Source organism: Bubalus bubalis, chromosome 2 (assembly GCF_019923935.1).
Source record: "Bubalus bubalis isolate 160015118507 breed Murrah chromosome 2, NDDB_SH_1, whole genome shotgun sequence".
NCBI classification, from domain to species: Eukaryota; Metazoa; Chordata; class Mammalia; order Artiodactyla; family Bovidae; genus Bubalus; species Bubalus bubalis.
The window spans coordinates 143,885,924-143,900,637 of NC_059158.1; the positions used below are offsets into that span (position 1 = coordinate 143,885,924).

The window sequence follows — 14,714 nt, forward strand, 5'->3', positions numbered from 1 at the left end:
GACCTGCCTCCTGAGAAATCTGTATGCAGATCAAGAAGCAACAGTTAGAACTGGACATGGAACAACAGACTGACTGCCAATCGGGAAAGCAGTACATCAAGGCTGTATATTGTCACCCTGCTTATTTAACTTATATGCAGAGTACATCATGAGAAATGCTGGGCTGGATGAAGCACAAACTGGAATCAAGACTGCCAGGAGAAATATTAAGAACCTCAGATATGCAGATGACACCCCCCTTATGGCAGAAAGCAAAGAAGAACTAAAGAGCCTCTTGATGAAAGTGAAAGAAGAAGAGTGAAAAAGTTGGCTTAAAGCTCAACATTCAGAAAACTAAGATCATGGCATCCGGTCCCATCACTTCATGACAAACAGATGGGGAAACAGTGCAAACAGTGAGAGACTTTATTTTGGGGGGCTCCAAAATCACTGCAGATGGTGATTGCAGCCATGAAATTAAAAGACGCTTGCTCTTTGGAAGAAAAGCTATGACCAACCTAGATGGCATATTCAAAAGCAGAGACATTACTTTGCCAACAAAGGTCTGTCTAGTCAAAGCTATGGTTTTCCCAATAGTCATGTATGGATGCGAGAGTTAGACTATAAAGAAAAGCTGAGCGTCAAAGAACTGATGCTTTTGAACTGTGTTGTTAGAAAAGGCTCTTGAGAGTCCTTTGCACTGCAAAGAGATCCAACCAGTCCATCCTAAAGGAAATCAGTCCTGAGTATTCATTGGAAGGACTGATGCTGAAGCTGAAACTCCAATACTTTGGCCACCTGATGCAAAGAACCAACTCACTGGAAAAGACCCTGATGCTGGGAAAGACTGAAGGCAGGAGGAGAAGGGGACGACAGAGGATGAGATGGTTGGATGGCATCACTGACACGATGGACATGAGTTTAAGTAGGCTCCAGTTCTTGGTGATGGACAGGGAAGCCTGGTATGCTGCAGTCCATGGGGTTGCAAAGAGTTGGACATGACTGAGCAACTGAACTGAACTGAAAGGGATGACTTATCCCTCTTTTCCAAGCCTAACTACTCACCCATTTTAGGTGGCGCTAGTGGTAAAGAACCCTCCTGCCAGTGCAGGAGACATAGTAACACGGATTAGATCCCTGGCTCAGGAAGATTCCCTGGAGAAGGGCATCTGGCAACCCACTCCAGTATTTTTGCCTGGAGAATCCCATAGACAGAGAAGCCTGGTGGGCTACGGTCCATGGGGTCGCAGAGTTGGACACAACTGACGTGACAGCACGCACACAGTTTCTTTAGACTCTGATCCCTTAATTACATTCTCTACTGAATCCTTGAATCCTGCATTTAAATTAACATTCTAATTTGGAGGGGAGAATACCTATCTCTTTGTTTTCTCCATTATATATATCTCTGCCTAAAGCAGAGCTACCAGTAAATGTTTTATGAATAGCAGAATATATAATGAGTTTTAAAAAGTCAATTTTTAAGTTATGAGTGATGTATTTTAAGACACCTGCCCCAAAGTGTGGTAAATAATGTATCTTAAAAGAATAGTGTTAAGAGCATGGGATGAAGCTTATACATCATATAATCTGGGGGTTTTCTAATATTTCACAACAAAACTTTTCCAGAAGAAATCTTATTCAGCATGCCAAATATATATAGCTATAGAAGCACTATTAATACCATTTTATGTTCAAATACATTATAATTTGTTACAAACTCAAAAGAGACAAATTGAGTGTTAGAGATGTTAGTCTTGACACCTAAGCAATCCATTTATTTCCATAAAATTTTGTTTTTATTTTACTCAGGTAAGTAGTTGAAAGTAGGTAGCAGCTTTGGTTTGGTTTTGTTAGTAGCTTTTAATGGTTTGCTTCCTAGTGTCTGGATATGCTTCAATTAAATTGATTAATAAAGATATAAATAAGACTTTTTCTTTCAATATGAGTAGTAATCATATGTAAAAACTGCTTACAAGGCAAACAAGAAAAACCCAAACTTCCAATAAGCTATAAAACATCTGTAATATATTAGGACATAGTGCTATATATTCATTTGTTACTAAACAAACTGATTTACACAGGATGCTGCTGCTGCTGCTGCTGCTAAGTCGCTTCAGTCATGTCCGACTCTGTGCGACCCCATAGACGGCAGCCCACCAGGCTCCCCCGTCCCTGGGATTCTCCAAGCAAGAACACTGGAGTGGGTTGCCATTTCCTTCTCCAATGCATGAAAGTGAAAAGTGAAAGTGAAGTCGCTCAGTCGTGCCCGACTCTTAGCAACCCCACGGACTGCAGCCTACCAGGCTCCTCCGTCCATGGGATTTTCCAGGCAAGAGTACTGGAGTGGGGTGCCATTGCCTTCTCTGTTACACAGGATGAGTATACCCCAAAGGAACCGGCTTCAGTTGTGTCTGTCATTTAGTTGAACACAGTTCATGTACCATAGTAATGTATTGTTTAGACAATTCTATATGAATAGACTTGCACAGGACTCAATTTTTTTTTTAATTTACTGCAAACTACAACTTTCCTTACCTATTTAAAATTCACAAATAAGCAGAGATGGTAAAAGATGTTTTATTCTAAGGAATGCTTATCCTCCTCCTGCTTCAGTAAAGCAGGTATAACCATAAAACACTACTGTCTGCAATGTGACAAATTTTATGTTTATGTACACAAGCGTGCTAAAATGGTGCTAGAAAAACTGGATATCCACACGCAAAGGATGACGCTGTACCCTTACCTAAAACCATATGTAAATATTAACTCAAAATGGATCATAGAGCTAAATAAAATAGCTAAAACTATAGAACTCTCAGAAGAAAACACAGGGGGAAAGCTTCCTGACACTGGATTTGGCAATGATTTCTTGGACACCAAAAGCACAGTCAACAAAAGAAAAATATAGATGAAGTGGATATCATTAAAATGAAAGACTTTTGTACATCAAAGGACACTATCAACAGAGTAAAAAGGCAACCCATAGAAGAAGGGAAAATGTAAACCATGGATCTGATATGAGATTTAATATCCAGAGTGTATAAAGAACTGCTATAATTCAACAACAAAACAAGTTTTTTAAAATTGGCGAAGGACCTGGATAGATATTTCTACAAAGATACACAGATGGCCAATAAGCACAATTAAAGATGCTCTAATCACTAATCATTAGGAAAAATGCAAATCAAAACCACAAAGAGATGCCACTTCATTAAGTGCCCCTCATTAAGTGAAGTGAAGGTTGCTCAGTCGTGTCCAACTCTTTGCGACCCTATGGACTATATAGTCATGGAAATCTCCAGGCCAGAATACTGGAGTGGGTAGCCTTTCCCTTCTCCAGGGGATCTTCCCAACCCAGGGATTGAACCCAGGTCTCCTGAATTGCTGGCGGATTCTTTACATCTGAGCCACCAGGAATGGCTATTATCAAAATCACAGAAAATGACAAGTGTTGAGGTGAGGATGTGGAGAAACTGAAACCCTTGTGCTGGCAGGAGTGTAAAATGCTGCAGCTGCTGTAGAAAACGGAGTGGCAGTTCCTCAAAAATTCAACACAAAATTACCATATGATCCGGCAGTTCCACTTCTGGGTATATACCCCAAAGAAGTGAAAGCAGGGACTTGAGCAGATATGTATACACCAAAGTTCAGAGCAGTATTACAACAGCCAAAAGGTGGAAACAACCAAACGTATGTGTGATATACAGTATCACACACATACACAGATATACACACATACACACACACACAATGGACTGTTATTCAGCCTTAAAAAGGAATGCAATTCTGATTCATGCTCCAACACGGATGAACCTTGAAGACATTACCCTAAGCGAAATGAGCCAGATACAAAACAAATATTTCATGATCTCATTTATAAGATATATCTAGAGTAGTCAAATCACAGAGACAAAGTAGAAAAGTGTTATCAGGGGCCAGAGGGAAAGGGGTTGGAGAGTTAATGTTTAATGGATACAGTTTCAGTATGGGAGGATGAAAAAATTCTAGAGATGGACAGTCATGATGGTTGCACAACTATGTAAAAGTATTTAATACCACTGAACTGTACATTTAAAAATGATTAAAATGGTAACTTTTATGCTGTATGTGTCACGCATGTGTGCTGTCGTGTTGGACTCTCTGCAACCCCATGGACTACAGCCCACAGGTGCCTCTGTCCACTGGCTTCTTCAGCCAAGAATACTGGAGTAGGTTGCCATTTCCTCCTCCAGTGGACCTTATCGACCTAGGGATCAAACCTAGGTCTCCTGCATTAGCAGGCGGATTCCCTACCACTGAGCCACCTGGGAAGCCCCCTATGTTGTATATTTTACCACCAAATATATATATATATATAGTGTGTGTGTGTTTTTTATTTTTTATGGTGGCAATATAGGAATGCCATAAGGAACATAAGCTTACGAGTTATGCTATCTGTTTTCAAACACAGCTCTGCCACTTTATAGCTCTGTAGCCTGTGCCTTTTTTCTCATACCTGTATCATAGGATTACAGCAAGGATGAAGTGAACACATGTAAAGTACTTAAAACAATGTATGTCATAAAATAGGTGCTTTTTATTACTATAGGTTTAAAACACATTTTAAATGAGATTAAACTCAAACATCTGGAGTACCTCTGAAGGTCCGCCTCAAAATTATAGACTTCAGTAAAACGTAGACTGAAAACCAGTGATTTAACCCAATTTCTCATTTTACTGGTAAAGGAATTTAGAGTTCAAGGTATGTGACTTGCTTGAACTCACATAGCTTGTCTGCTAACGTTAATCTTCTCAGAATAAGAATTTGAGGTCAATGATACGAATGCTCACATTCAACTACTTCAGAACCAAGTGCAGTCATGATTTTATAATATATGTCCAAGAGTCTGTGAATAATAGTGTGATGGTCATCTACCATGCTAATCTAATAAATAATTACAAGTGGGATGGGAAACAAAAGGTAGCCAAACCAAAAGAAAAGTCAGTTTAATTAGTTTCAAAGACACCTCTTCTGAAAATGAAGTGTTAAAATATTTGTGAAAACAAATGATACTGACCAAGAGTTTGAGACACACCCAATAGGTCCCCACTACTCCATGCCTTTCAGCCAGTTACTCGTCACATAATAATCTTAATGAGACCACTGACTCTGAAATATCAGCAACTTTTTCTACCAAACAGAACTAATATGCATCATAAGGAAATACCTACAAATAATTCCTTATTAAATTCAAACAGGAGAGAGCAGCAGTCCAAATAAGACAAAATGATTCATCCAAAAATTCATGTATTGAACTGTGTAGACATTTCTGTACTTACTTGAATAGGCTAGGTCTGTTTTCTGGGAAATTCACAACACAGAAAGCAAAATAACAGACAATCTTTGAAGGTCAGACGAACAAGAGCTAAAACACCTCTAAGCGTCTCTAATCTTGCCCTTCCCCCACTGCTCTTCCTCCTCAATGCCTCTCTCAAAGGAGAACACCACCCCCACTCTGAATGCCCCCATCCCCATCTACACCAGCTGAAATCCTACCCATCCTTCAAGGTCTCACTTAAATGCCACAGCTTCCAAGGATTTCCCCCCGGTGCTCCCAATTTAGAATTATTCCTTCGCCTCTTCACTTCCCTATTTTGCACCTCTACTTCAACATTTTATTATATAATGCATTGCATTACCATTACCTACATTCACTTCTTTCCCCACCTTCCCCCAAGAAAATCTTAGGCGCTGTGGGCTAGGGAGGAAAGGAATTAACATTTGTTAAACACCTTTGGTGCCCTGCCAGGTGCTAGGCATTTTGCACACATTATCTCATTTAATCCGTTTGACAACCACCTCGGGAGGCAAGCAGGTGGTCTTAGTGATTCCCATTTTACTGACAGAGAAGCATACTGTTGAGAGTGCAATAGCTTATCCAACGTCACACTACCAGCCAATTCCAGTGCATACGGAGCAGCTGGTTCCCCTGGCTTCAAAGAGCTCTTTCGAAACACCACGATAAGCTGCAGTCTTGTTCACTTTATGTCCTCCACCCTAACAGATAGCAGCTATTCCATAAATACTTGCTGAACTGAGTATTCCTCCGGACTCACTACCACCCTTTTAACAACACCATCACGCCCCACCCCTAACCGGTTAGCTTTACTGTTCCTTTACAGCGGACTTTACACACATCTCCAAGACAAACGCTGCAGACAACACCAACCCTTACCAGGAGGCACAGGGAAGAACCGTTCGGTTCCCTCAGATTTCCCCCAAAGGCTCTTCCCACACAATACACGAGAGCCACACCAAGTCACATTTGATGCAACGCTTACACCCTTCCCCAAAGCTCTTATTTCATCCTAAGCCATGTCTTCGTGCTTACAAGCAATGACTTATGCGGTTTCCAGCTCACACAGTGGGGACACCCTAAGACGCTGTCTGAATAAGAAACCACATCTCTCAAACCGTCTTAAAACGAAGGCACTCTGATATTACTTCACTGCCTTCCATCTCCTCTTCCCCCCCGGCCCCCACCATGAGCTGCAGTTTGGATTTCCGGCGGGAATGCACACACACACACACACAGATGAGATGGGCTCAAAAGCCGTGGAGCAATTACTTAGCTTGCTTAATTAGAAAGAAAATACGGAAGGTGCCCCGCCTTTCTCAATCTCTGCACTGAACTCATTTACGAAAGATGCGGGGCACCGAAACCCGAGGAACCCCAGACACCGAATCACTGGTTTCTGCGGCTAATCCGGGGAAGGAAGAGCCCTTGCCTCCCCGCGATCCCGGGCCACCAGCCCCCGGAGCCGGGTCGGAGAAGCCCAACCGCACCCTCCCCAGGCGGCCTTGCATCTCATTGTCTCCCTCTGTCGCGGCCCCCGGGGGCGCAGGGTGCAGCCCGGGCCCCGCTGACCCCCACCCACCGGCCGGGCGAGGTCCCACCAGCCTCGGCCCCGACCGCACCCCAGGCTCGGCCGCCCGCACCGCGTCCGGATGGTGGGGCCGGGAGCCGGGAAAATGGAGGCGGGAGCGACGGCTGCGCTTCCCAGCCCCGCGCCCCGCCAGCTCCCTCGGCCGGCCCCGAGGGCGAGGCTGAGCACTCACCGCAGCAACGGCTCGGTCCTCCGGCGGGCACGGCTCCGGAATGGCCCCGGGCTGGGCAGCAGCTGCCGCCGCCTCCTTCTCAGGCGCGGCGCTCCTTCCCTGGAGACGCCGCGAGCGCCCGCAGCTCCCGCGCCGCGCGCTCCGTGACTGACTGACTGACCGACCGGGCGGCGGCGGCGGGGGCGAGGCGGCGGGCGGGGCGGCCGCAGCGGGCAGCGGCGGCGGAGCCGAGTGCGACCGCGTCCGGCCGAGACGCAGAAGGCGGGGCTGAGGGCCGGGCGGCCGACGGGCGGACAGACTCGCGCCCGGCCGCTCGCTCCCCGCCACCCCCCGCCCGTCGCCAGCCGCTCACTTCCGGCGAAGGCAGCCGAGCCCGCCCCCCGGGCGCCCGATGCTAGCGCCCCCTGCCCGCGCCCCCTGGCCCGCCTCGCTCCCCACAGCCCCAGGCGCCCGACCGCACCCAGCCCCGGCCGCCGGCGCTCCGCCTGTCCCCCGCGCGTCCCTGGGAACCGCCTCCAGGAACCAGTGAATCAGAGAATGAATGAGTGAGGGAGGAAAATTCCCGGGCTGTGCCACCCCTGCTCGCTTTTCTTTGGAAGCAGGCCCAGCGGCCTGTGTCCGAGGGCCCTGAGACACCGAAGCCTTGACCGTGTCTGTCAGGGACCTGATGGAGTATTCCGAGACTCCAGCAACCCATCAGACGGGGGCTTAGGCACTTAAAGGACCGCAGTCGTTGCAGTCTGTGAGGCTTTTTTTAGGAAATCCCATTTTGGCCAACAGCTCTCTGTAGTTTCATGACTATGTTAGGGAGCTTTTAGAAATTGAACATTTCAGTTATTCTCGATTATTTTTTAACTTTGCAGTTTGCTTACCTTGTGTTCTTAATTTCTGTCACACACACACACCTTATTGAAACGGTTTGGGAGTAAGGCAGTGGCATCTTTATCGCCAAGCTCTAAGTTACTCGGATACTGCTTATTTCGATGTAGGCTTGACTTAGACTTTAAAATTTTGTTTCTGTCTTTATTTTGACCTTCTGATTAAAAGAAAGACAAAATAGAATTAAATCATTTTCCCCTGGCTACGTGCAAAGCAGATTTGTTGACATCATTAAAACAATTAACAAATCGGAAGTGTGACCTGGAATTAGTTGCAGTGAACATTTCTTTTTCATGTCTTCCCATATGCTTGCTAAGTAAGAGTATCTGTATCTTGAATTTTCACAAAGAATTGACTGTACATTTCTGAGATCCTGGCTCCCTTTGTAAGAACCAGAGTGTTCATTTCTCTGTCCTGGGGCCAAATCCTGGTTTGGCTAATTACATTCCTTCTTTCAGATATTCTTGAGGACTTTGAAGTGGTTTGGTCTCTTGCACAATCTGTTTCAAACTGGTACACAATCTGTTTCAAACTGGTATTTAGAACTATACAATACAGTTACTAGTTGCATTTCACACTTGAGATATCTGTACTTTAGTAACAAAACTGCAATTTTGTATTTTAAGTCTCAGTTCAGTTCAGTCTATCAGTCCTGCAGACTCTTTGCCAACCCATGAACCACAGCATGCCAGGCCTCCCTGTCCATCACCAACTCCTGTAGTCCACCCAAACCCATATCCATCGAGTCGATAATGCCATCCAACCATCTCATCCTCTGTCGTCCCCTTCTCCTCCTGCCCTCAATCTTTCCCAGCATCAAGGTCTTTTCCTATGAGTCAGCTCTTCACATCAGGTGGCCAAAGTATTGGAGTTTCCGCTTCAACATCAGTCCTTCCAATGAACACCCAGGACTGATCTCCTTTAGGATAAACTGGTTGAATCTCCTTGCAGTCCAAGGGACTCTCAAGAGTCTTCTCCAACACCACAGTTCAAAAGCATCATTCTTCAGCACTCAGCTTTCTTTATAGTCCAACTCTCACATCCATACATGACCACAGGAAAAACCATAGCCTTGACTAGATGGATCTTTGTTGGCAAAGTAATGTCTCTGCTTTTGAATATGCTGTCTAGGTTGGTCATAACTTTCCTTCCAAGGAGTAAGTGTCTTTTAATTTCATGGCGGCAGTCACCATCTGCAGTGATTTTGGAGCCCCAAAAAATTAAGTCTGACACTGTTTCCACTGTTTCCCCATCTATTTGCCATAAAGTGATGGGACCGGATGCCATGATCTTCATTTTCTGAATGTTGAGCTTTAAGCCAACTTTTTCACTCTCCTCTTTCATTTTCATCAAGAGGCTCTTTAGTTCTTCTTCACTTTATGCCATAAGGGTGGTATCATATGCATATCTGAGGTTGATATCTTGATTGCAGCTTGTGCTTCTTCCAGTCCAGTGTTTCTCATGATGTACTCTGCTTATAAGTTAAATAAGCAGGGTGACAATATACAGCCTTGACGTACTCCTTTTCCTATTTGAAACCAGTATGTTCCATGTCCAGTTCTAACTGTTGCTTCCTGACCTGTATACAGGTTTCTCAAGAGGCAGATCAGGTGGTCTGGTATGCCCATCTCTTTCAGAATTTTCCACAGTTTATTGTGATCCACACAGTCAAAGGATTTGGCATAGTCAATAAAGAAGAAATAGATGTTTTTCTGGAATTCTCTTGCTTTTTTGATGATCTCTAGAAGGTACTTTAATATTCTTGTGTAGAATAATAGTATCTCAAAAATGAGGATGTTGCTGCTGACCAATTCTTATAGCCTTCTGTTCCTTGTGGATTCATCATTCATTACCTCTAATCATAATTATTTCAATAAGTTATGGTCTTTCCTAATGAATGTAATACAATAGTTTATTCTTCCTTATATCTTCAATAATGTCTAGTATAGTACCTTGCATAATAAGTATTTAAAAATATTAATAAATGCTTTAAACATTTTGATAAGTGATAATTCATACAAATCTGTCTCTAGCTTCTTACCCCATCCCCCTCATGACCAGGTTTCTTGGGATTATGCACACCTGAGTGCAAAACTTAATAACACCATATTCTCATCAAATGCTAATTATGAGGCTATATGATAACTACACAGGGAAGATATTCTCTTCATCAAAACCTTTAAAAATAGACCATTGCGTGTTTTTTAGACAGCCCCTTGCTCTCTCTCCTCCCAGTGCTTAGGTTGATCAAACCTAATTAGAAAACAGTCACTTTCAGCTGTTGAGAAAAGTAAACAAGTTTTCATCAGTTCCTTTGAACCATAAAATCATTCATTCATTCAACAAGGGTTTTATTGAGCTTTAACTAAGGCCTTGAAATATAAAGGCAAGATGGTTCTAGCCCTCAAAAAGCACATGTTCATATACATTACCATATGTAAAATAGATAGCTAGTTTGACGTTGCCTCAGCAGTGTGCTGGGACAACCTAGAAGGGTGGGTGGGAGGCTCAAGAGAGGAGGGGTTGTGTATCCTTATGGCTGATTCACATTGTCATATGGTGGAAACTAACACAACATTGTAAAGCAATTATCCTCCAAATTAAAAAAAAAAAAAGCACATGGTTTAGTGAATAAAGCTGGCAAAGAAATCACAATTGGAACACTGTATGGAGTCTATTCGCAAGTCAGGAAAGCCTCCCCGGGGGAGGGGATTTTGAATGTTCACAGACAGAGAGGAGCTAGCCAGGTGAAGAGGGAAGAAACAGGCATTCCAGACAAGGGCAGGTATAGAGGCATCGAAGAGCACAATGCCTTGGAGGTTCTACAGGTTGTTTCATATTGTAGGGACAGGTACAGGGAAGGGTCAAAGAGGTGAATGGAAAAAGCCAAAGGATCTCATCAACAAAGGGACTCGTGTGCTAAACTAAGGAGTTTGAACTTGATACTTTGGGAAATATAATAATAAATAATACCAAAAATCTTTGGAGTATTTTAATTAATAAATTGGAGAAGGAAATGGCAACCCACTCCAATATTCTTGCTGGAGAATTCCATGGACAGTGGAGCCTGGCAGGCTATAGTCCATGGGGTCACAAGAAATCGGACATGACCGAGCGACTAATGCGCACACACACAATTAATAAGTAAAAATAAAATATTTGGAATATTTTAAGTGTCAGAACAAATGGGTTTGTGTTTTGAAGACCAACAAATCCAGACTAGGGGCATGAGCATATTAGGAGGGGATGGCAACATCCCAAAAAAGCTATGTTGTTAGTCTCCATAATGGCAGAGGCAATGAAATGGTGAGCAGGGATCAGATGGCAAAAATACTAAGGATGTGGGATCCACAGACTTTGACGTAGGATTAGGTTATGAGCGAGTGGATGAGAGGGAGACACTTAAGATGACCCTCAGGATTCTGGTTTGGGAGACAGACTGGGTGGCAGTGGTGGTCTTCTCTGAAATAAAGACCCCAGAAAGAAGAGCAGGTCTCAGGGGACTGGCTGGATATCTGTACAAGAAAGAGCAGCTTCATACATCCAGGCAGCTCAAAGGATCTTAGTCAAAGTGTGTGTTTTAGAACTCTAGTTCTACAGGATTTTAGTAGGCGTGATTCAAAAGATTAAAAATTCTCTTTAATCAAATAAATAAGAAATGTTAAACTTTGATTGGTTTCTAAACTGGAGGGGTTTTCAGTAGTATTAATATGTTAATATGAGCTGAGAACTTCTAAGAGGTAACTGTTCTTTCAGAAATCTGAAGTGTTTCCCTAATGTATTTGTCCTTCAGATGCTTTTTTCAATGGGATATCTCACAGGACATGTGTTTAATAGAACAGACCTTGGGGAATGCTAACCTAAACAAGATTTTTGGTTTATAGTAGAGAAAACTATGGACCCTCCAGCTGAAGTGACTTGCCTAAAGTTAAATAACCATTACTGGAAGATATGGGCTAGAATCCATATCTTCTGACCTCACTCACATGCTGTTTGTACTGCCTAATGCTTTATAAATTGCAAACTCATTCCAGTACCTTCAACCAATCCTGGGGGGGAAAGATTCTATAAAAGAATTATGCAATACAACCTTTCAAATGAAGTTTCAAATCAGTAATTTTTTGAGCTATGCTAATTTTGAATGATTACTACTTTGCACTGTGCTCAGTTGTTCAGTCATGTCCAACTCTTTTTGACTCCATGGATTGTAGCCTGCCAGGGTCCTCTGTCCATGGAGATTTCCCCAGGCAAAAATATTGGAGTGGGTTGCCATGCTCTTCTCCAGGGGATCTTCCCAACCCAGTGATTGAACCCTGGCCTCCCACATTACAGGTGGTTTCTTTACCGTCTGAGCCACCAGGGAAACCCAATTACTACTTTAGGTAAGACGAAAAGATTTGTACATCGGAAAAGTGGGGCTAATTATTACCTTAGTATTATCTTTCTGATAATTCAGCAGGAGCCTTATAGAATGAAATCACCTAGCCAAATAGGACATTCTTCTAGCTGCCCTAGCCCTGAGGTAGCTTTGAATAAAATAAACTTTCAGGAACAGATAGAAATATTAAAAGTCTCCCCAGAAATTTCAGTGTCGATCCCCTCTCTCCTTCATACTGAATGAAAGGACAAGTTCTAAAATGTGCTGAGACTATGAAAATCCACACCAGATTTTGACTTCCTCTCTGGCATAATTCCCCTGATTCTGAAAATTCTAATAGCTAATGGATGGGAAGGTTTTTGTATCCTAATTTCATAGTCCTATTTCCCAGAGGAGAGGCTTTAGTACTTCCTATTCTTAGAAAAGCAAGACAAATTGTTTGTTCCCAAGAGACTTCTTGGGACCACAGGACAGCTTTCATTTTAAGAGTAGTTTCTATAGACATTACTTTTGAAACTCATTATCGCTGTCAATTTATGTTTCAGCAATATCGTAAAGTATTTGCTTCATTTCCAAATGCTGTAGTCATTTTTAGTAGGCAGACTGAGGACCATCACATGTAGGATAATGAATAATTTTTTTTTTACTTAAAAAATAAGTAGTTACAAACAATGGAAAGAATGCTTATTAATTAATATATCAGAACTATTTCCTTAGTGTTTACTATGTCCCCAACTCTGTTGTATCACTTTAAGGAGTACTAGAGAAATACAAAATACAGTCTCTGATTTTCTAAAATGACCCCACCCATTGTTGGCAAGGATGAAAAGAAACATGTTCTCATATCCTGCAGGTGGGATTATAAACTGTTACAACCTTTTTCTGGAGGGCAGTTAAACACTAGACAAAAATACCTTGAAATGTGCATATCTTTGATCAAGCGATTTCTCTATGAATTTAATTCCAAGGAGTAAGGACAAAACATTAGCTAGGGTATTACGGGATGCTGGCAAATAATTGGAAATTCCCTAAATATCCAGCAATGCGTTTATGAAAATGAAGAGTTCTAAAAGAAGAGTTTTTGATATGTAAAGGTGTTCACAATATGTTAATCAATAAAAATTACAAACACTATATACAATGTGAACTCATGAAAAAATATATAGGAAAAATCTAGAAGGAAATACAACAGGAGGGCAAAAGTGTTTATTGCAGAGTAGAATGATTATGGTACTTTCTATTATTTCTTTACCTTTTAATGATGAATGTGTTGTTTTTAATTGGCAATTTAAATGAATGAACTAAATCAGTATTTATGAAGATAAATCTCTAAAACACAATGTCGAAGATAACACACAAAGCATATCTTAATAAAGTTCATTTTAATTTTAAAAAGGATCTCTGTGTTGATGAGAAAGAAACTGTTGATGAGAGAAGGCAAAGACACATGAAATAATCAGCAAACAATGAAATATTCAGCTCTGATATAGATGGTAAGTACAATAGGAGTTATGAGAAGAGAGAAATGCCTAGGGTTGGAGCAGATTAAGATGACTTCGTGGAAAAAGTGAGATTTAGCCGGTACTTGGAATCTGAATGTCAAAGGGAGAAACAGAGGGACATTAATATAAGGTGAGGCAAGAGCCTCACATGGCCATCCTAGATATATCTCACCTCTACCAGCCAAATAGTAACAACTATAGAACACTTGATCTTTGCCTATAAGAGTGTTTCTGCTTCTTTCATACAAGTGGGATTTACATGCCCTGTATAATATAAATATATAGTAAATAGAGTGTCTCATATCCTTTGTAACATATATTTTTGAAGTTACACCAGATATTTTTTAGAATAGCCCTTTGGGGGAGGGGTCATTTTATCTGGAAAATCTGTAGAACTGGACTTTCCCAGATATTTGCCTAGAACAAACACCAACTGTTCTGCAAGAGCAGTTATAACCTGTCCCCTTGTAAGTGTTCTGACATCCACAATCAGACCACAAATGAATCCAACCAATTGGAACTCAGCAATTCTCTGATTACACATGTTACAGAGTGCAATTTTTAAGCCAGCTTTCCAGTTCAATAACTAAACTACCACTACTAGTATTAGCTACACATACAAACTGAAAGAGTGAATGAATTGTCTTTAGCGTCTAAGGCAATGGCACCCCACTCCAGTACTGTTGCCCGGAAAATCCCATGGATGGAGGAGCCTGGTGGGCTGCAGTCCATGGGGTCACTAAGAGTCAGACACGACTGAGCGACTTCACTTTCACTTTCCACTTTCATGCATTGGAGAAGGAAATGGCAACCCACTCCAGTGTTCTTGCCTGGAAAATCCCATGGACAGAGAAGCCTGGTAGGCTGCAGTCCA

General features: G+C 42.3%; 1 protein-coding gene across 7 annotated transcripts in view; it reads right to left on the reverse strand.

Moving 5' to 3' along the window:
• The window catches only part of RAPH1 (Ras association (RalGDS/AF-6) and pleckstrin homology domains 1), a 102,903-nt gene extending 95,544 nt beyond the window's left edge, over positions 1-7,359 (reverse strand). For 2 of the 7 annotated variants that reach the window (XM_045164473.1, XM_045164471.1), the window contains exon 1: positions 7,082-7,357. The gene's annotated coding sequence lies outside the window, so the exon portion shown is untranslated. Of the gene's footprint in view, positions 1-5,301; positions 5,425-7,081 lie in introns of those variants that run through there. The other 5 variants (XM_045164467.1, XM_045164477.1, XM_045164468.1 and 2 more) reach the window with 5 other exon arrangements.
• Between the last annotated feature and the right edge of the window lie 7,355 nt (positions 7,360-14,714).